General features: G+C 32.6%; 1 protein-coding gene across 1 annotated transcript in view; it reads left to right on the top strand.

Moving 5' to 3' along the window:
- The first annotated feature begins 17569 nt into the window (after positions 1-17569).
- LOC145249753 (sushi, von Willebrand factor type A, EGF and pentraxin domain-containing protein 1-like) overlaps positions 17570-23534 on the top strand; it is a 352081-nt gene continuing 346116 nt past the window's right edge. Inside the window, exon 1 of the mRNA XM_080111697.1 lies at positions 17570-18059. The gene's annotated coding sequence lies outside the window, so the exon portion shown is untranslated. The remainder of the gene's footprint in view (positions 18060-23534) is intronic.

Below are 23534 nucleotides of genomic sequence, written 5' to 3'. Positions count from 1 at the left end.
CGTCAGTGGGACAGAGGTTGAAGCTTATCTAGGTTGGTGACTCTCTTTTGAACCTTGTTAACAAAGCTATCAAACCCTAATATATGGGCCTTACATTTTATATCAGACCAGCCTGGGTGCCTAGCGTTGCCCGGGTATTTGGAAGTGTGGGTTAAGCAAAACAAAACAACAAAATTGAAGGTGAAGCATATTTAAACAGATTTTTGCCCTTTATAAATGTATATAATGTTGTGGAAATGATGTACGGTTATTGGTTTTGCAACGTGGCTCGAGCTATCCTGTGCTAGTAGGTATAGGTGAAATATTATTGAATTCCAGTGGTACTGCAACTGTACTCTGTCATGTTCTTTCCAATGGCTGGATCTGGATATATGTATATGGATCGCCACATCTGTATATGTATACAGTGTCTGGTATTCCCAAATGGTCACCCATCTGGTACTGAAAAAGCTCAACATTAATTAATTATGCCATGATTATTGTGACACAAAACAATATGACAATGGACAAATAAGGGTTACAAATTAAGGAACTTAGCTGAATATATAAATGAACAGTTTTATTTAATCACGTTTACTAATTTAGCTGAATATATGAATGAACAGTTTTTTATTTAGTCACATTTACTAATTTAGTTGAATATATGAATGAACAGTTTTTTATTTAGTCACATTTACTAATTTAGTTGAATATATGAATGAACAGTTTTTTATTTAGTCACATTTACTAATTTAGTTGAATATATGAATGAACAGTTTTTTTTATTTAGTCACATTTACTAATTTAGTTGAATATATGAATGAACAGTTTTTTATTTAGCCACATTTACTGATTTAGTTGAATATATGAATGAACAGTTTTTTTTATTTAGTCACATTTACTAATTTAGTTGAATATATGAATGAACAGTTTTTTTTTATTTAGTCACATTTACTAATTTAGTTGAATATATGAATGAACAGTTTTTTTTATTTAGTCACATTTACTAATTTAGTTGAATATATGAATGAACAGTTTTTTATTTAGTCACATTTACTGATTTAGTTGAATATATGAATGAACAGTTTTTTTTATTTAGTCACATTTACTAATTTAGTTGAATATATGAATGAACAGTTTTTTATTTAGTCACATTTACTGATTTAGTTGAATATATGAATGAACAGTTTTTTTTATTTAGTCACATTTACTAATTTAGTTGAATATATGAATGAACAGTTTTTTATTTAGTCACATTTACTGATTTAGTTGAATATATGAATGAACAGTTTTTTTTATTTAGTCACATTTACTAATTTAGTTGAATATATGAATGAACAGTTTTTTTTATTTAGTCACATTTACTGATTTAGTTGAATATATGAATGAACAGTTTTTTATTTAGTCACATTTACTAATTTAGTTGAATATATGAATGAACAGTTTTTTATTTAGTCACATTTACTGATTTAGTTGAATATATGAATGAACAGTTTTTTTTATTTAGTCACATTTACTAATTTAGTTGAATATATGAATGAACAGTTTTTTATTTAGTCACATTTACTGATTTAGTTGAATATATGAATGAACAGTTTTTTTTATTTAGTCACATTTACTAATTTAGTTGAATATATGAATGAACAGTTTTTTATTTAGTCACATTTACTGATTTAGTTGAATATATGAATGAACAGTTTTTTTTATTTAGTCACATTTACTAATTTAGTTGAATATATGAATGAACAGTTTTTTTTATTTAGTCACATTTACTGATTTAGTTGAATATATGAATGAACAGTTTTTTATTTAGTCACATTAACTAATGGCTTGGTTCGGTTATCCGCATCACAAAAATGTCGATGTTGAGTTTCTGGTTGGTAGTTAGATGCTTGGGTATGGATGTCATGCTGGTTTGAATTCAAGATCAGCTCATCCAACTGAAAGCATAAGTGTCCTGAAAGGACTGGGATTGTCTTGAAAAATGTTGCAGTTTATTATTGTCTCGAAAAGGACAGTTTATCATGAGAAGAACTGTATTCCGTTCTCCTGCTTTCCAGCTGACTACAATCTGGTTGTCTTCAAGTTTAACGTAAACAAGTACTTGATGAGCCGTTCCACTGAAGTTAACAAATACTATATCGTTCAATTGACTACTGTACACTCTTAACCTTTATCCTCGAGTGGTCTCTGGGCCTTGATAAGTGGTGATGCCTATGAAAAAAAAAATAGAATGGTTTAATTTCAAGAAACTAATCGAATCAAGAGAAAGATAAGCAGACTTAGTCAATGAAACCAGCAGAACATTAGTAAAAACAGGTGATTGTCAACAGCTGGATGAAATAATGGTAATTAATGCAATAGCAGATGATCATGTCGACAAGTGAGCTTAGCCAAACAGCAACAAACGTTCTGTTGACAGAAAAATAAATCGAGTAGAAGATCAGGTATGAGACAATATCAGAAATGTGATAACTGGAGTTTCTGGGGGCCAGAACAGATACTCCATTTTGATTGATAATCGATCCGAGACTATTTTCTCGTCAATGATTGCTGAAGTCATGTTTAACAGTGATGACATCAATGGGTCAAAAATGAATCTAACATCCAATTTTGTTCAATGTGGAAGGGAAGAGGGCGCAAACTACCAGTGTCCAGGTTGTTACTAAGGGAATGGCGATTGTAAACTGCCTGCGAGACAGATCAACTCAGCATCTTTGTACCAAGCGTTTGTTGAAAAAATAAAATCTACAAACTTTATAGAAGCAAAGAGCTTTGAAAATGAAATAAAATGTATATGCAATAATATTAGAAATAAATTAAATGGCAAAAGTTATGGTCAGCAAAACAAGAAAATATTTCCTGAATGTTTACGTTGCTAAATGCTATTTTGAAAATGATGCATGTGAAATGTATTTACTTAAAATAAGTAAATAGCAAAGAAATTAAATTGTACAGAATTCACGTTGAAATAGCCAATGGTTGGAGTGATAAAAAGTGGGTAGTTGTAGTTAATAGGCACCCAAAAGATTTTAATACTTTGACAGACAATTTTGAGTTAGTACCGGGACTGCCCGAAGCAGTTTACAATTCTTTCCTTTTCTCTTGTTTTTGTTGAGAAAGTTTTTCAACATTTTTTTTTTTTTTCAAAATTAAATTTAATCAAAATAAAAATAAATTTTTAAAAAGCTCAAACCCTAACTTAACCTTTTGTAAGATTTGTGTTGACTGCCATTTTAACATTTTTTTTTTTTCAATTTTAGGAACTGGCTTAGAATTCATCATCGAAGAACTAAAAATGTCTGGGTGGCCATTCCTTACAAATACCAATTTTTTCTTTTTAGATAATACAAGGGCAACGCCAGATAACCATGCTGTTTTTTTTAAATACAAATAATTTTTTTTTTTTTTTTCGAATTACAAGTAAAACTAGCAATTTACATCTGTTATCTCGCCAGCGTTATACAAACATGTCACGGTTCTCACAACAGATGTCTGACTCACATATTCTAATGCAGTTACAGTGAGACAGGCATGCTCATTTATCTGTATAATGCAAACACGCAACATTGGAGAAATTCTTGTCAACAACACAAATGTTATACAAATATGTAATTGCAAGAAAAGACCTAAATATGTATGAAACTCTTCTGATAAAATCGAAAACACCCATTATCAAAAAACGTAGTGGCCATAATGTCTTGGCCGTATTTGATAACTAATGTTACAAAGACATTATTATTATTATTAGTATTACTCACTAGGAGTTCTCACACAGTTCATCGTCAGAGATTACTCTCTAACAACAGTCTGTAGTGTTCCCTACAGTCTGGGTGACAACAAGTCTCCCCAGATATCCAGTACTCTCGACCTCCTTCAATAATCTTTGAAAATGAATTTGTATTATCATAACAACCATTTATTTTTTTTTGCTGGCAACGACTATTGGCCTTCCCTGGAATTTGGGTGGTAATAAACCTTCGCATTCATCCAGTGGAGGTCTAATTAGTGCTTTTTCTCCTCGGCCTTCCCATCCTTCTTGAGTCTTCACTACTATTCCATGTGGTGCCAGTTTATGCTGACACTACTGGGGGGGGGGAGGGTTTACAATTATTCAGTTTCAGTTTTCTTGGATCTATGTGATGTTTAGGGCTATGACAAGAGAATATTTTTTTCATTATTTTGATTCTCGAGTCAAATCTTATGTTTTCAGTTAATATCTTATGTTTTCAGATAGAGTGATGTGGTTCTCGATTGATTAACCGTGTCGGATATATACTCGAGAGTCAAAACAATGATAAGAATATTCTTTTGTCATAGCTCTAGTGAATTTTCTCTATCCTTTTGTTTTACTTCTGGTGCAGTTTTTATATGGTCGGTTATCGTTTGTACCTCATGTGTATTGGTCTCCGCATTCAAAGGTTTTCATTAATCATTATTAATCATTATTGTTATCCGTTGTATCTTCTCAGCCATTCCTTTAATTCTGATCGCATCCATTTTTTCTTTTTTTTTAGGATTATTCCTCTAGTGCTCCTACTGTTATTGTTATTAGCTTGACTGTCTTCATCCTCTACACTCCTTTCAGCTCTCAGGCCAGTTCCATATATTTGCTTTGTCTTCTTGATATTCACTCTGGTTTGTTGGAATGACAAAATCTATGATCTGGCAGAACTTTTCCTTCTTGTTAACTATTATGACATCTACTCTTCTTGCTTGGATGCATTTATCTGTATGCACATCCATGTCACATAGGATTCTGTGATTTCTCTTCTTAAGTACTGCTGCTGATTTATGCTTGAACCATTTGTCTAGGTGTTCAAAATGCAATTGTTTGCATAATTCCCAGCATACTGTCTTCCCCACTTGATCACGTTTATTCTTATATTCTTTTGGGGCTAGTTTGCTGCATTCATTTATTATGTGGTTTATAGTTTCGTCTCTTTGTCCACAGAGTCTGCAATTGAGGTTTTCTTGTGTCTTTCCCATCTCTGCTTTGCTATGATTAGTTCTAATTGTCTTCTTTTGTGCAGTTGTTATTAGAGATTAAGTTTCTCTGTTTGAGTGCCCTTTTCACAGCCATGTCCAAGTATTTTTGTAAGTTTTATCGTTTGTCATTCTAATGAAACGACCGTATAGCTGTTTTCCTTCCCATTTTTCTTTCTCCTCTTATCCCTGGTCGCTTTGTTCTTCATCTTGTTCATTTTTAGAGTGTCTCTTGCTGCAGTGATTATTTTTTCTGTATTCTGCATTACGTATTTTTCTAATTCTTTTTTTAATGCCATTCACACAGTCTTCTATACTAATCAGTTCTTTTCCTCCATCTTTCTTCTTTACGTAGAGTTGGTCAGCATCATCCTTTGGGTATAATCCATTGTGCATTGTCATACGTTTCCTTGTCTTCTGGTCGAAATGCCTCAATTCCATCCAGAGTATCTTATTAATGATGCTGCCCATGTGTTTATACCTTAAGTTCCTACTATGCAATTTATTTTCTAGAAGTTTTCTTGTTCGTCTGAGGTATTCCTTTCTAATTTTCTCTTTCATTTCTGCTACTTTGATAGTGTCTGCTTCCAAAAGTCCCAAATATTTACAGTTGTCATGTTCGCCTAGTGTCCTCATCTTCCCTTGGTTTGTTAATTCCATACTTTCCGTTATCTCCAGTTTTCCCCCCTTCTCATAATCAGCAGTGCACACTTTTCCATTCTGAATTCCATTTGGATATCCTAACTCAAAATTCTGGTTGTGTTTATTAGTGTCTATATCTATGTCTCGGCAGTAGAGTGAAAAGCATATCTTATTTTTCTTTTATTAATATTATTGGAATTTTTTCCCTTTTTCCCCTTGTACACATTTTTGTGAATTATTCCATGGATTTCTGTCTTTGGATTATTTTGGACCATCTTTCAATTACGGGATTTCCTTGGATTTTACTTGTGCAAATAGAAATTCAATTAACTTTCTTGAAGTTATATATTTGGATTTTACCGTCACTGGATTATTTATCTTCCACCAGACTATCCATTCGCGTGTAATCACCTTTTTCTTCACCATATTCCCTCTGCTTCACTTTTTTGTTATCAAGTAAGATCTTTGACTTACTTGTTGTTTCATCAAATACTTTTGCATGCAAAATCCGATCCTACATTTTGCTAATTCCTACCCTCTGATGAGAAGGAAAGTATTTTTTCAAAACTCCGCGGATTAAGGACTATCCACTTATCAAGTGTTTCCTTTTCAGATTAAATATGTTTTTAACTCTTTTTCAAAGTGTTTTTAACATGTTTTATTACCTGTTTGCTCATTATATATTATATATATATATTCCCCCCCCCCTCCCCAAACTCCTGGAAAGGCAATGACCTGAATTGTGTAGTGAGTTATATGACATTTGCCCTTACGGTTGCACATTCAGGGGATGATCCATCATCCAGAGCCTATTAATGGCACTTTTTTACAGCCATAAAATGTTTCAATCATAGTCATTTGTTTTCCTAGTTTTGCATATGAATTACAAAATATCTGATATTTTCTCAAAACCTCTGGCCTTGATGGAGGGGAGACTAAAACTTGCTGAAAAGGTGGTATATCTATATATGGATATAACTATACACATGGTCAAGTTGAATAGTGCAATGCTCATATCTTTGATTCTATGGGACGAAACTACATGAAAAGTTCCGGGCTTTTTGAAGATTATAATACTATTCTATGATTAAAATTTTATGACAATTGGTATGCCCAAATTTGCTTGCATTTGTATATATAGTTTCCAACGAGCCAGCTTCAGTTTTGCTGTTTTGGGATGAATTTTGCTTAGGGTTTTTTCGCTTCGTTATCTTCCCTGTGGCCTTGTCAGGTCACTAATATATATATATATATATATATATATATATATATATATATATAAAGCTATGACAACAGCATATTCTTTTCCTTGTTTTGATTCTCAGGTATATATCCATTGATATCTTATGTTTTTATGTAGAATAATGTGGTTCTTGCTTGATTAATTGTGTCTGTTGGATATATACTCGAGAGTTAAACCAATGAAAAGAATATGCTGTTGTCATAGCCATATATATATAATATGCGATATATAAATATATAAACGATAAAAACTAAATATTAAATCGTCTATAGCATCATAGCGTAATGGATAAGACGCTAGACTGAAATACATAAGATCCAGGGTTCAAGTCCTAGTAACAGTCAAGTTACGCTGAAGAGGGGGTAGGGCCCCGAAACATGCATGTACGTAGGTTACTGTTTTAAAAATAAATTAATATATATATATATATATACTAGCATGGGTACCCAGCGTTGCCTGGGTTGACATGAAGTTCTGTTTGAAGCACACCTGTATTTTTCATCATGGGCAAGGTGGATACCCCCACAACAAAAATAAAAGAACAGATGAAAACATGTAAATATAATCGCCCCCCAAAAAGAAGTACGTAGTACCCTCTCGACCAGATATTTCGGCAGAAAGGCTACAAAGAGAATAAACTATTCTTCGGATATTGAGCACTGGAAAGACCCCCCTGCAAAGAAAAGATAATTAAAAATAAATCATTACAACTTTTGTTTCAATAAAAATAGCAGCGAATGCCCATGCGATCACCAAAAAAAAAAAAAAGAAAAAGAAAAGATCTACCAAAAATTAATTCCAAAAACAATTAAATGACATTTTTCATTTTATATTTCTAATGTAATCCCCCCCCCCTAAAAAATTGAATTTGTCATATTTTGGGGTTCGTTTTGTTTATAAAATTGTTAGGTAAAAGTAAAGAATGGTTTCATAAAAATTAATTAAATTTATCGTTATTTTATGTTTCAAATGTAATTTCTGCCCCCCCCCCCACCACAAAAAAAAACTAAAAGTTTTTGTATTTGTCATGTTTTGTCCACCCCCTCAATCGCCGAACTTGAAAAAGTGCTAGAGATGACATGTCTGGTTGAACGCTTTGTGGCCAAAAAGTGTGTGCTCATTTTACATTAAATTTATATCAAAAAGTTATCCCCCACGCTAAAATGTTAATTTTTTTTACTCAAAATTTCTTCTTTCATATTATTTATAAAAACTGCTTAAACGCATTAGGCCACAAAAAAAAAAACAGGTCTTAATTTTTTGGGTCAATGTCAAGTTTCTTTCCAACTCCCCCCAAAACTTTAAAAAGACGACTTTTAATGGTTTTCCGTGGTGCTGAAAAGAATATTATGTTTAAATTTGGGGCAGATAAGTAGATTTCATGATATGAAGAAATTACTTTTTCAAAAAGTGGGGATCACTTTCCTATATAAATTTAACGTAAAATGAGCACCCACTTTTTGGTCACCTAGTAATTTCTTCATATCATAAAACAAATTTAACTGTGATATTCGTTTTCAGCACTCCCGAAAATTGGCGCTGTTTCTTTTTTACTAAGAGATGCGTTCATTTTTTCATCTCATAATTTAGGACGCTACTTATGCTGTTAGTAAGTTTCCAAAAGCATACTTTTGTTTTTCATTCTTTTTTCATTATAGAACTTGTATAGTTGTTAACAGGTGCCTCCGCAGTTTAACATTTCACAAAAATTCTGTTTACATTAGGAGGCGGTTAAGTAAAGTACAGAAGGTAAAAACTACAAATTCTATAATTGAATACCCACCTCCAAAAAAAAAAAAATAAAATAAAAATATATTTTTTTAAACCACTCGTGACAGCATTATTTACGTCCTAAATTATGAAAACATAAACGAATCTCTTAGTAAAAAAACAGCACCGGTTTTCCGTGGTGTTGAAAACAAATATCACAGTTAAGTTTGTTTTATGATATGAAGAAATTATTAGGTGGTTAGAAAGTGGGTGCTCATTTTACGTTAAATTATATAAGAAAAAGTAATTTCTTATATCATGAAAACTACTTATCTGCCCCAAATTTAAATGTGATATTCGTTTTCCGCACCATCCAAAATCAATAAAAACGTTGTCATTTACAAGTTTTTTGAGGAGTTGGAAAGAAACTTGACATTGACCATTTTTTTTTTTTTCTAGGGGTTAAACGACGCTGGGTCACGTCGTAAAAACTGAGCATTTTTAATTTAAGATATTAAATAAATTATAAAGAAAATCTGTTTCACAGGCAATTAAACACACTTGCTATGGTATAATTATTACAATAAATCCTGGGCAATACCGATTGAATTTTATAAACAAAAAGAGCAGAGGATTATGGATTTTGTTCACATGTGTCTCTGACTAACTCTGCCCTTGTGAGGATGCAAATAAATGAGGACATTAATTTTAATTATTTTTTTCTAACAAATAAAAAAGGTTACTTAAAAATTAAGAATAAGTGAAAAAACAATTTCCTCCGAATTAAAATAAAAATAATAATTCAGCTTAGAATAATATTTCGAAATGAAAACAAATATTTAATAACATGCTCCGTTCCAATTAAACTATCAGTTATTTCCCCTTTTGGTTTTCTGGTTTGAAAATAAAACGGTTTCAGATTTCAGATAAAATCAGTTAAATCAAATATAACTTGAAATTTAAATAAACTAAATAATTATTTTTTTAATTAGTACAGTTGAAACAAAGCTATTATGTCGAATAAGTAATGTCATCGAGGTAATTATTTAAATAGATTTAATTTAATGTGATATGTTAATGACCGTAACTCAATAATGTAAATGTGGTTTGAAGAATGTTATATATTGAAAGTCCGTATAAAATATAATGTCTCCATTGACAGAATTATCCTAACATGGGCATTAATATTTCTTGACCAGGACAGGTGTACACACATTTGGCCTTTATATTTCTTTGGTCATTGGGAGTTGTACACACAGACACACACACGAATGCTACTACTTTATATATATATATAGATATATACACATGCACACACACATTTATACTCACAGGTCACCGGCATTGGTCTATTGTAAAATATGCTTAAACTAGCATTTCAGTCCGGGTGTTTGGACGTGTATGTTGAGCAAAAAAAAAAAAAACAGTCAATTTTTTAAACTTTGACCCCTATTATGACCCCTTAACATTTATTGTTTTGGGCTCAAATCAAGCTATTAAGTTAGATCCATGTCCAAGGAACCTATATCTAAAATTTCAATTGTTTATACCCAAAATTAACGGAGAAGTTTAGTAGAGTTAAGGTCAAACCGTTGAACTTTGACCCCTTAACAGGCGAATTTCTGGCCAAAAACGGATTACAAACATTTTCCCAAATCTCAGTACTCTGCATATCAAATTTCGAGTCTGTATACTGAAAATTGACAGTTTATTGTGTAGGAAAATGTACACAGACACACACACACACAGAGACACGTTCACTTTTATATATATAATAGATATATTTTTATTAATGCAGATTTCGTATTTATTATTATACTACCAGGACCCATTATCCGGCGTTGCCCGGTGGTAGCATGCCTCCCCCTCATGTATAAAATTATAGTACGGCTGTTGTTGTTGCCCAACCCCCAACCTCCTCATGGTAAGAACGGCTTTTGAAGGGACACCCCATGTTGTAAGTGGGGGTGAGGCTGTCACAAAATTTGCCATTAATGTAACTTTAATAATTGCTAACAGGATTCCCATGTGCAAATATTATGAACGAACAACAGAAATTGGTGGTTGCAGTGTCATTTGGCTTGTGCGTACTAATCTGGCGGGCAGGGTATTATTCAGGGTATGGTATTTTTGTTGGCAAGACTGAAGTGAAGGTGGCAAAATACGTTAGAAGCCTCTATCACTTAAAGGGAAGTAAATTCCTTTAGTCACCTGTACGTTACCATCTTAATGCTATTTCAGAAAATGACAGTTGTAAATAAGCAAGGAAAAAGGAACAGTATAAGCAGAACAGTTTTTTTAATAAACAATTATTCTTTATTATAAACAATGTATACAGAATTTTGTTTAATAAACAATTTTTCTTTATTATAAACAATGTATACAGAATTTTGTTTAATAAACAATTTTTCTTTATTATAAACAATGTATACAGAATTTTGTTTCTATTATAAGCAATATAAATAGAACACTTTAGAGATTGAAACAATGTAAACCTTTTTAAATTTTACGTGTTAGACAAGAAACAAAAACATTTTTTTACAATTTTGAAATAAATATTGTTCGCAGACAGTTGTTAAAATATATGCTTAAAATGAACTAAAATTGGGGGAAATTAGGCAAAAACAATGTATTATGTTTTGTGTCGTATTTTCGTGTAGAAGTGAAAACAAAAATTCAATAATATTCACAAACATTTTTCACAATACATACCTAAAAGTTAAAAAAAAAAATGTAGTGAATTAGGCAAGAAAATGTATTTTGGTTGGTGATCTATTTGCGTTCTCAATTAAAAATAAAAACTGTATTAATAGTTAGTACTCGGATGAACCATAAGAAAAAAAGTTTTAAAAAATTAAGTACCCCCCCCCATAAAAATTTAAATAGGAGAGAGTACATGTGCGAGCACCAGTATATATAAATATATATATAAAAATAGTCGCATTTTGTAGGTTCGAACGTGTAACACATGTAGGGAAAGGATGTTCGGAAAAAGGAAACGGTTCCGCCGATTGGGCTACGATGAATGTATGATGTTATCACCCTTGAAATAACGTTTTTTATACATCTTCCGCATGGTAGTACAAATGTCCCCCGGATGCTGTAATCAGTAAAAGGGACTCTTTCGGTCGACCCCGATAAATCGCTTAATGTAAACAGAAGTGTATCTACTGAAAAATTAAACTTTATTTTTATTGTTCAAGGTTTTCATAATTAAATTATAAAACCAAACACATAATCATTGGAAAACTTAATGACTGCATTATTTCTTTTCGATAACAATACCTACTGTAAAATTAAACCACAATAGTTCACTGTGCATACGAACACAATTTTCTTTTACTAAGGGATTCGTGCATTTTTCCATCTGATAATTTAGTACGCTTGATCCAACAATATATTTTATGAAATCAAGCATTAAAAAAAAAAGCTGCAATGAATTTTGTTTAATGTAACAAAGTTGATAAAATGTAGTCTGTACTATTAAGGGAAAACCAAGGGACCAACGATATTTTCATTAGAAGAAACCATTAAAAAAAAAAAAAAAGCTGTGGCAACTTTTTTTTTAATTAAAAAGTAAATGTTATAAGTAGTTCTCAACAAATGAGATTAGGTGGAATCTGAAGAGGGAGAAATCATTATTTTGGAAATCGGGAAAAGGAAAGATTATGTTATGTGTATATGAGTCAGAAAATTAGGGTGAAACCCCATATCGAACCCAAATGCATAATACCTCCCGGTGTCGAATGGGAGTGGTAGGAGTACTTTTTATTTAGAGGGAAAACTAACAACTACTTCCACTGTAGGTCTTTGCGACTGTGATGATGGTTCTCTTAGGATGTAATCTAGGATTTTAAAATAGTGAATAAATGTGTGCAAGATCGTGGTCAAAAGTTACATAATATAGTGGCTAATAGTCTAAACATAATAAATTTGTATGTGGCCTCCGTTTGAACAAACCTAGTGTATTTTGGTCCACAGGGGAATTTATGCAATCAAATTATTATATATAGGATTATATTGGATCCAATATATATAGTAACGATTTAAAAAGTTTAAAAAAAAAAAAAAAATGACTCGTGTGCCACCACTGAGAATTGAAACCAAAATGTTTAGCTTATGATTTACTTTTTTGTTTGAAGTTATGAAGTAAAAACATAACATGCGGCCGCAGCCAAGACTGAACTCATTACACAAGTTTGTAGTGTAATTCGAATTTTGTCCGTAGCTCAATACTTGATACTTCACAAGGGCTATCAAGGGTACTTTTTATCTTGACGCCATCAGTAGATGGGTTGCTTAACCCGGTTTAAGAGAGGCCCATCTAATCTCAAGAGAACGATAGACTGTGCCAGTTTTCCAACCTGGTATTTTATCTTGCAGTACATACAGCGCCTCACCTTCCCAATTGGTCACCCATCTGGTACTGGCCAGGTTCAACGTTGCTTAACTTTGCTGATCTGACGAGAACTGGTGTGTCAACGTGTTTGTGCCGTATGATACATACATGCATACATAAATTTCAAGGACGTATCTTTGACTTGTATGACCTATGAAGACATGTTTGCTGCAAAGCTAAAAATGAAAACATGAACCAATAGCTATTACGTTACGCATGCATATTCTTAATGCTGTCGTCCGACCTTCACCTAGCAAATTCCATTTCTTTAATTTTTATATTTTTGCACTGATTTTCCCCCAGCTAAAACCCAAATATAAAGTTTCGCATAAGTTTGAATACCCTATATATTAAGTTTTATGTCTGTAGACTAAAAACTGTAAGAGGAGTTTGGTAGGCAAATTTTTTAAACAAACATATATATATGCATACATAAATATATATATATATATATATATATATATATATATATAAAGAGGTTTATCTTTACTATAACCTTTCTACGCAAATATTACGCATATATAAATTATGTAGAATATCTGTATGAATATAATTATAAGTAATCTATAATATAAATCTCACTTGTCTGTTTAGATGTATGTATGTCTCACAAAAAAACTTTAAACAGAGGTGACCAAAAAGCATTGATTTCTTCACCCTCAACTGGGCACTTTTCTACAGGAAGAAGTCGCTTTTTTTCGTCCATATTTTCGAAAGTCATCTCTTCTTTTCGATTGTCTAGCCTTAATTTAAACCTACGTCGCTTCCGGTTTGGCGATAGGCGCAACAGCTAACGTGTCACGTTTTTCTTTTTTTTTCACTTTTAATAATAATATCTATACACAAAAAAAGAAAAAATTATAGGTATATATAGAAATATATATATATATATATATATATATATATATATATATATATATACACACATTGAATATTAAAATGCTCATATGGGACGAAACTTCATGATCATTTGCAGGCTTTTTGAAGATTTTGTTTGACTATTCTATCGTTAAAATTTTTTGATAATTGGTAAAAAAAGAAATTATATTTTCAAACCAATAAAATATGCCCAAATTTGCCTACATTTGTATATATAATGTCCTGGCAGGCCAACTTCAATTGTGCTGCTTCGTTTGTCTCCCCTGTGGCCTTGCCAGCCACTAATGTATATATATAACAAAACTGATACAATTCTTGAAGTTACAACTTACTTCATATGTCCTAACATCACACCGTGTTTCATGCCTTTAAGAGTAAAAAACAAAAAAATTATTTCAAGCGTAAGTTCCCGTTTTTTTTTTTTTTTTTTTTTTTTTATAATAGATTTATCCTATATTAAAAATGAAATTGTTTATCTAACGCAAATAGGAACAATGGTCTGACGTTTTTGCTGTAACATCGTTCTTATTTGCTTGCAAATAAGAACGATGTTACAGTTCATTTTCAAAGGCATGAAACCCTGTCTAATGCTGAGACAAGACTAGCATGAAGACCTGACAGTGTCCAGAACTGAATGGAAGGACCTATGTCTATTTGGGAGCCCAGTACATAAAATCATATTAAACTTTTATGCTTATATTTTAATTTTTATGAATATAATTTTGGGAGGTGGAGCCCATTAAGAAACTCAGGCACTTGAATGGTAGATGGAATAAGTGACGTAGCACATATTTAAAGAAATTTGGGTAAATGTAGTCTTTTACTTCCTCAATGCACGCAACAATTTCCTAGGAATTAATGAGACTGCATCTACACTTCTACTCCAAGCCCTGACCCTTTCATTTGAATTTCTATTTGTATTTTTTGTTTTCTATAATTTTTAAATAATAAATAAAATAAAGTAAAAGTATTTTTTTAATAGATGTCAAGTGCGACCTGCAACAGCAATGCTACAAGCAGCAGCAGCAGCGATAATAGCAGCAATACCACTACAACGGCAGCAGCAACAACAATAAGCCTATTGATCAAAATAAAATATACTTATCCATGAACCCTGGTAGTGACGTGCATAGAAGTGAGACGAGCCATGGGACTGTGACTTCCGAAATCCAAATTAGCTAACTGAATCCAATCGTATTCAAACTATCTCTCTTTCTCATAATATTTCTCAGAACTAGGATTTATACTTGAGTCTTTGGGACATACAATCAATGAGTTGGCTCTGGGCATAACCAGAACTCTGCATGCCTAGTTAATGCAGAGATCCAAACTTTTAAACAAATGCCTTCATGAATCTTGCTTTCATATCTGCTGGAAAACCGCTTCTGTAGTACCAGTTTACAAGAATTCTGGCGAAAGAACTGACCCATTAAATTATCGCCCTATTAGTCTCCCTCCTCTTTTTGCTAAAGTTTTGGATTCCATAATTAATCAAGCTCTAGTCCGCCACCTCACCTCACCTCACAGCTGCTAAACTTCTGATCAAGCAACAGTGTGTGTTTAGACAAGCATGTTCTACTGCAAATACCCTAACTGTAATCTCTGAACGTATATACCATGCACTGGATAAGCAGAGGAGGTGGGCAGTAGCCCTAGATATATCTAAGGCTTTTGACAGCATATGGCACGATGGGCTTCTCATGAAAATCAGATCCTATGCCTTTACTGGATGAATGTGTAGTATATGTAATTACATATACCGGTGTTTCCCAACTTTTTACCTTCACAGAATCGTTCCAATAATAGTTACATCCCAACGAACTCCTACATTAAGAAAATATTTGCATACCGATTGCTTGCGTACAATTTTGTCCTCTGACCATGAAGTCACTATTTTTACTTTACTAAATGTATTCTGAAAATATAACCTCAGTGACTACAATATACATTTTAAAAATTATGTGATAGTTTGAAAATATTGTTAGAATACCCCGAAAATTTCCAAAAATATTTCTATGTGTATAATAAAATTAGGTTTGAAAAAAAAAAAAAAAATACAAAGCAAAACAAACAAAAAAAAAAAACGAGTTTGTTTTACAAGAGATAAACCCACTCAATAAATTTCACAGTAACATTTATTGGGTGAGTTTCTAACAGTATTTTATTTTTTACTTTTAAGCCATTATCAAGACTTCAAAGATGGAAGAATCCACATCGCGGAGGGTTTTTCTTGTTCTCACATAACGCTGAACGCTACTTGTTTTTCGAACCGAATTAACGTTTTAACATAAAGAAAAACTCTAAACGCTTATTCAGCCAGGTAGAAAAGTAACTTAGCTTGCATTTGATAACATTTATTCATTATATATTTGCTTTTGGCCACTTTTTGATACGCTTATCTATTGTGAAACAACCCCATCCCAAAAGATTAATGCATTTGCACATATTTCTCTCTCAGGGTCGAAAAGTGGGAATGAAAAGTCAGCTCTCCTGAGAAGAAACACCCTGACCCTGCAAAAGATGTTTGGGCAGCACCATCAGCATTCCTGGTAGAGGCATCTCAAGTGGTTAACAATAAACTAACCCATTCTCGAAGAGAGAATGCAAAGCTTAAGATGGTGAACCTCCTAGAATTGCACAGGACCAACTTTTACGCTGCAATCAATAGAGAAGAGGTCATTACAAAAATGGTCTAGTTTCTGTTGATTTTGAAGTCCAGAGCTAAAAAGCCACAAGATTTGCACATATGTACAAACGTATAATCTTAGCCTATTTATTAGCATCTCTTGAAGGAACCCTTGGCGAGTTCTTAAGAAACCCTGGTTGGGGAACCTAGATATACACGGTTTACCACCGTATCCAATTGGCTTCGTTATTAGGATGATGCTTTTTTAACCTTTTTTTTTTTCCTTCATAATAACGTTTCAGATGAGAAGGCGTCGATGCCTTCTGATTTATTAACTATCTTGGACCATAAATCCGTTTTCGGTAATAATGAGTCTCTAAACTACCCCGGCGTGACTGTCATTTATCCATGGAAACGCTCACTAGAAAATATGAAAGCGGCTGAACTGATAGGAGTGGAGGATGGAGGAAGAGGATCAGAGAGGAGAGATAGGAGATGTATAATTTGTTCTTTAAAATTAATGAAAGATGGTTGTGGGTGCTAAAAGGTGAGATGTAAAGAAGGCTATTGTTTCAGATAAATGCTCAACAACAACAGGTTGATGCGGCCCGTTATGTGAATCGACATTTTTTTTTTTTGACTCCCTTTCTCGTCACCCTCCAATTCCAAGCGACTCTCAAAATGTTTTTTTTTTTTTCTATTTGCTTGTTGCGTGCCATGTTTTCATTTATTTATTTATTTATTTAGTTTTTTAGTTTTCAGTAGGGAAGAAACATCATCATCATCTGCGTTGACATCGGCTACAGATGAAACATTGTTGCAAGAATTACAGACAAGCGGAAAAGAGGTGGAAGGAAGAGTGAGTTAGAGATTAAAAGGGGAGAAAAAAGTGAGATGTTAGGAGGAAAGAATGGAAGAGGGAGAGTGGAAGAGAGGGGAGAGAGAAAGAGAGTCCGGACAGGAAACAAGAAGGGTAGGGAAGTTATGAGAAAAGGAGGAAACCACACGTGTGTGGGAGTGTATATGTGGCTGGGCCCCTCTCCCTTATTGGACACATGGCACTCGCAGCTCAACTAAACAGCTGAGAGAGAGAGAGAGAGAGAGAGAGAGAGAGAGAGAGAGAGAGAGAGAGAGAGAGAGAGAGAGAGAGGTGTGGGAGGTGTGAATATTGCGTCTTCGGCCCAAGTCTGTAAAGAGAAATAATCATTTTCTTTTTTTCACTCAACGAAAGCACTAAAGTATTGAAGGACAAAAAACAAAAAAAAAAAACAAAAACAAAAAAAACAAAAAAAAAAAAAACGGATCCGGGCCCTATCCTTTTTTGTTTTCTCCGCATTTCAACCTCTTTTTCCCCCCTTCTCTTTCCCACTTGCCTAACAATTATTGGATCTTTATCGGTTGGACGAACACTTTTTTTTTCTCCTTACCACAACTTGTAATCGAAAGTAACCCTTTCGTCTTAGTTTGTTGAATGAAGACGAATAACCATGCTACGTTATAAACCGCGTAAACTAAACTGTCCAAAGATTTTCCATGCATCTTAAGGGAAACGGATTCATTGGTTTTCATTTTTTTAAGAAAAAGAAACAAGAAAGGTAAGTTTAGTTTTAAATCAATATCATTGTTTGAATTCGTGTAGATTGGTTCTTGCTGGATATCAAGTGACAACAAGTTTTTTAGCATTATAAAACTTTAACTGATCATATTTGAAAGATAAGGTCAAAATAATCAAGAACTTTTTTTAAATTCACATTTTCTTTTATTATTGAATAGTACTGTATGTCTAATATTTGCAATGAAATGTATCGATACTAATGGCCTGGCACAAGGGATACAACCAAGCAAAAAAAAAAAAAAAAAAGCACTAAGAAAAAGTCATCCCAAAGCAGCAAAAGTGAATCTGTCCCGCCAGAATATATATATATATATATATACACACACACACACACACACACACACACACAAATATAGGCAAATTTGGACATATGTTATTGATTTGAAAATAATGGTTCTTTTATACCAATTGTCATATATTTCTAACAATAGAATAGTATTATAATCTTCAAAAAGCCTGGAAATTTTCATGTAGTTTTGTCCCGTACAACTAAACATAATCATTTCAATATTCAATTTGGCTACCAGTTTGAATATATATATATATGGATAGATAGATAAATTTACCACCTTTTATGGCAATTATACAAGTTCGAAATCTCAGGGATTATTGACCAGAATTTTTAACAAATGAAGGCTCGTTGGAAAGTTAATGACCTAAATTGTGCAATGGGCTATGCGACATTTGCCCTTAAGGTCACACATTAAGGGAATCATCCATCATCTAGAGCATATTTTGGCCACATTTTTACAGTAATAAAATGTTTCAATCATAGTCATTTGTTTTCCTAGTTTTGCATGTGAATTACAAAATATCTGATATTTTCCCAAAACCTCTGTCCTTGGAGGGGGAGACTAAAACTTGCTGCTATGGTTTCAAATGATCTGAAATAACAGCAAGTAGAGATTTAATTCTAAATATTTCTCATATGTTATATCTCCCCTCTTTTTTTTGTATTCATAGATAAAGTCAATTTCACAGTGTATAAAAATTATTTGATACTGGAGATATTCATAATCGTAAAATATTTCCAAAAGAGGGTAGATATAACATATGAGAAATATTTGAAATCAAGTTTCCCCTTTGCTGCTAATTCAGATCATTTGATACCATAGCAGCAAGTTTTAGTCTCCCCTCCATCAAAGCCTGAGGTTTTGGGGAAATTTATATATATATAATGTTTGCACAGTAATATCACTAAAAAAATTTTGTTTAATCTGCAGGGGTGCAGGGCTATGGATAGATAAAGAATACCTAGCCCCGTTAATTAAAAAAAAAAGTTGCTTAGGAATATTAGCTACACAAACATTAGTCTCATCAACAAAGGAGCAGCATAATACATAGTGTCGGAAATAAATTCCAATATTAAGGATGAGTTTAGGCTTATTATTGGATAAATGGTTTGTATATATCCATTTCGATAATGTGCGATACTAAAAAACTTGTGTGCGCACGCACGCACACACACACACACACACATTTAAATGAAATACTGAAGTGCAAGTGCGGTAAGAATGTATTCTTACCGCACTTACGGTTGTATAATACCGTAAACAAAGTTCAAATAAATATTGGATACTTTTTTCACACTATTACCTCAGTTTTAAGTTTCATTCTATTTGCTAATAAGCAAAATTCATAATTACTCATATCTAATTTATTAACAACATTTTCTCTGATGAGAGGAACCATTTATTGAAGATCCATAGGTTAAGGAAAAGATTTTAAGAATTATCTGTACTCCTTTGTCAAACAATAAATTTTGTTTTAATTATACATTATATATATATATATATATATATATATATATATATATATATATATATATATATATATATATATGTTGACTTGCATTGACACGGTGAGAAAAAAATCGCTACCCAATTCAACTGAGAATATTACATAGACTGAAACCTCAGCTTGTCGATGTAAGCTCCAGCCTCCAAAAAGCATATCTTTCTCTCTATATATATATAAGAGCAAACAGTTAATAAAACATGTTAAAAAACACTTTGAAAAAGAGTTAAAAACATATTTAATCTGAAAAGGAAACACTTGATAAGTGGATAGTCCTTAATCCGCGGAGTTTCAGAGAAATACTTTCCTTCTCATCAGGGGGTAGGAATTAGCAAAATGCGGGATCGGATTTTGCATACAAAAATATTTGATGAAACTGCAAGTAAGTCGAAGATCTTAAGTGAAAGTGAAGGAGAGGGAATATGGTGAAGAAAAAGGTGATTATTACACGTGAATGGATAGTTTGGTGAACGGTAAAATCCAAAAGTATGACTCCAAGTTGTTTACGTGTAGGAATACAAAAAGTCTTTCAAAAAAAAAAAAAAGAAAAAAGAAGTTTCTTTCAAGAGTACATAATTTCGACCGATCCTTCGGTCTTCTTCAGTATGAATGATAGAAACATGAGTGCAAGGCAGCAGCAGGTGGAGAACGGGTATAGCCAATATTTTTGACTTGGAATGGCCAGCAACTAGTGTGGCCTTTATTCAAAACAAAGTCATATATATATATATATATATATATATATATATATATATATATATATATATATATAATGTGTGTGTGTTTCAATGCATCATGTTCTACCTTATTTTCATCCAATTTTGCCTTCTCCTATCTTTAGTTGAATTAATACATGATATGATGTAATTTAAAAAAAAATGAGTACGTGTAAGAACGTACCATGTGCATATTCTTTTGCTAACTTTGGCGCATTTTGTGTTTATGATTATATGTATATATAAAGAGCAAACAGTTCATAAACACATGTTAAAAAACACTTTGAAAATTTGAAATTCAGCTCAATATTAGAGTAGGCGAAACTGGATGAAATTAAGGTAGAAAATGGTATCCTTGATAGAGTGATATCCTATTTGTATAATGCTATCATACATTTCTTATTAACCACTTTAAGTTATGAAAAAAATGCAATTAATAAATTATTTTACTTTAGGTATTGGATTAATTATAAAAGCATTATTGTTGATGTTGCACATTCAATGTTTTTTGTTAGTAGGAAAAATGTCTTCTTGCAATAAATATTTAATTTTGAGTAGAAAGTAAAGCAACTTTATTAACATTTTAATTTATTATCTTTGAAAGTGTTTGAGAACATTTTTATTTTAAAATATGTTAAATAAATTACAAAATATTTAATCAAAAACTTTTTTTAAAAATGCTCCGAGTAATAACAATAATAGTAATTTTTTTTTATCTTTCAAATACAATAAAATTTCAATAGATAAAAATAAACCGAAATTACTATAAATCCATTTCATAAAATGTTTGAATATGTAAAAACGACGCTTCTACACTATTGGGACGAGATTTTGTAGTCGATAAATGGCGTTTTCAGATAAAAAAAACAAACAAACAATGGTTTCAACTGATTTTTTTTGTAATAAATTACAATAGTAGCTTCCAAATTATGCAGTCGAAATTACCTGAATATTACTGAATTATAAAAAAAAAAAAAAAAAACTTTAATCGTGTTAGCAGGTAGAAAATTGCGGACATCTTGTTTAAATCGAAACGAAAACTCATCTCCCTTTTGAACTCTCCTGTGTCTTACGATCGTTTTCATCAAATTCTATTTTTTATTTTCTTTAATAAATAATTTTCTACCTCATCGATTTTCGTAATTTTTGGATATAATCATCTTAAAAATGCGAAGAATACATAAATACCATTGTATTCATATGAAATTCAGTATTACGATTCTCGGAATCTCGTCCCATTGTGTAGAAGCGCCGTAAAAACAGTTGCAAACCTGTCCCCTCCACTCAACCAACAGAGATTAGAACATTCAAGTAATGTTCCGGTCCCTGTTGATTTTGTGGTGGAAGTTTAGATCTGCGCATTTCTAGGAGGTCCATCCTCACAGGCTTTGCCTTCTCTCTTTGATGCAGGAGTTAGTTTATTGCTAATCGCCTGAGGTGCACTCGGGGAATATCGACGGGGTTGCCCAGGTACTTTTTTTGCAGGTCAGAGTGCACCTCTTTTGTGGCGCTAACTTCTCAATCCCACTTTCCGACCCTGGTGTCGGAGTTCTTTCATTTTGAGATAACTAAACGATCCACTAACGTTAAAATATGTTTTCCTCTTCGCTTTTGTATCCCTGAAGAAGTGAAACGTCATATGGAATGAATAAAAGGCAGACATTTTTTTTTTTTTTTACAATAACCTACAAAAAAAAAAATATAAAGACGATAAAAAAACAAACATACAACAAATAAATATTACCAAAGGCAAGATAAGTTACTCTTCTACCTACCTGGATTTTTGTGTGTGTATGTGTGTGTGTGTGTGTGTGTGTGTAACTTATTTTAACACATTTACTACTTTGAAACAAAAGTAGTGTCAAGTCTATTGAATTAGAACAAAATAATGGGGGTTTCGTTAATCAAAATCGAAAATTGAACAAAATACTGGAAGGATAAATAAGGAACTCTGTGCCCCCACATCCTGCATCCAACCTGGAACTCCATTTTATTGTATTGTCGTATCCAAATTTTATCTCCATGCAGCGAAATCGTTTCAATCGCCACTTTTGTAAAATAAGACAAAACCGCATAACCAGTTTTCATTTCGATCCCGGCATTCTCGATTGTCATTTTAGACTTAAAGGTAACATTGGGGTAAACGAGTTTATTTTTTTGAACTTATTATCGTCAAGTAATTTTACAGAGAAACAAAATAATCATTAAAACTTCTATTCTCTTATTTTGAATATTGTTGATAACTTCTATAGACGATATGTTAATTTTTTTTTTTTTTTTTTTTTTTTTTTTTTTTTTACAAAGGCATCACCACATTATCAAGGCCCAGAGGCCACTCAAGGATAAGGGTTAAAGAGTGTACAGTAGAAGTTGGTCAATATAGTAATCATTAGTAATGAAAATTTGGTAAATTTAATAACTTATATGGAACGGCTCATCAAGAACTTATTTACCTTAGACTTGAACACAACCATATTGTAGTCAGCCGGAAAGCAGGAAAACGGAAGACAATTCCACAGGCGTGCAGTTCTAAGAAAGAAGCTTTGTTCATGGAATCTATGTTTAGGTTTAGGCACAGATAAAGAGTGGGGGAAATTATTGATAGTGTTTACAGCTAGACGAGTGTTTCTTGTGAGAGTTTGACGAGGGGGGACCATAGATTGAAGCTCAGTTGAACACTTTCCATGAAAATAACGATACATCAGAGACAAACTCGCAACATCTCTTCTGTGAGATAGAGGTTGTAAGGAGGAGAAAAGGACATCTCCTACGAGGCTACGAAGTCTATTTTGAACTCTATCAAGGCAGGACAAGTCCTTTCTAGCAGCTCCTGCCCAGATGTGGCAACAGTATTCCATCCTTGGACGTACCTGGCTCTTATATAGATAGAGAATAGCATCAGCAGTGAAATATCTACTGGATCGATAGAAAGATCCCACCAT

This window comes from Euprymna scolopes, chromosome 1 (assembly GCF_053919585.1).
Source record: "Euprymna scolopes isolate OS-2025 chromosome 1, ASM5391958v1, whole genome shotgun sequence".
In the NCBI taxonomy this organism is placed as follows: Eukaryota; Metazoa; Mollusca; class Cephalopoda; order Sepiida; family Sepiolidae; genus Euprymna; species Euprymna scolopes.
This window is presented reverse-complemented; position numbering and strand designations above follow the sequence as displayed.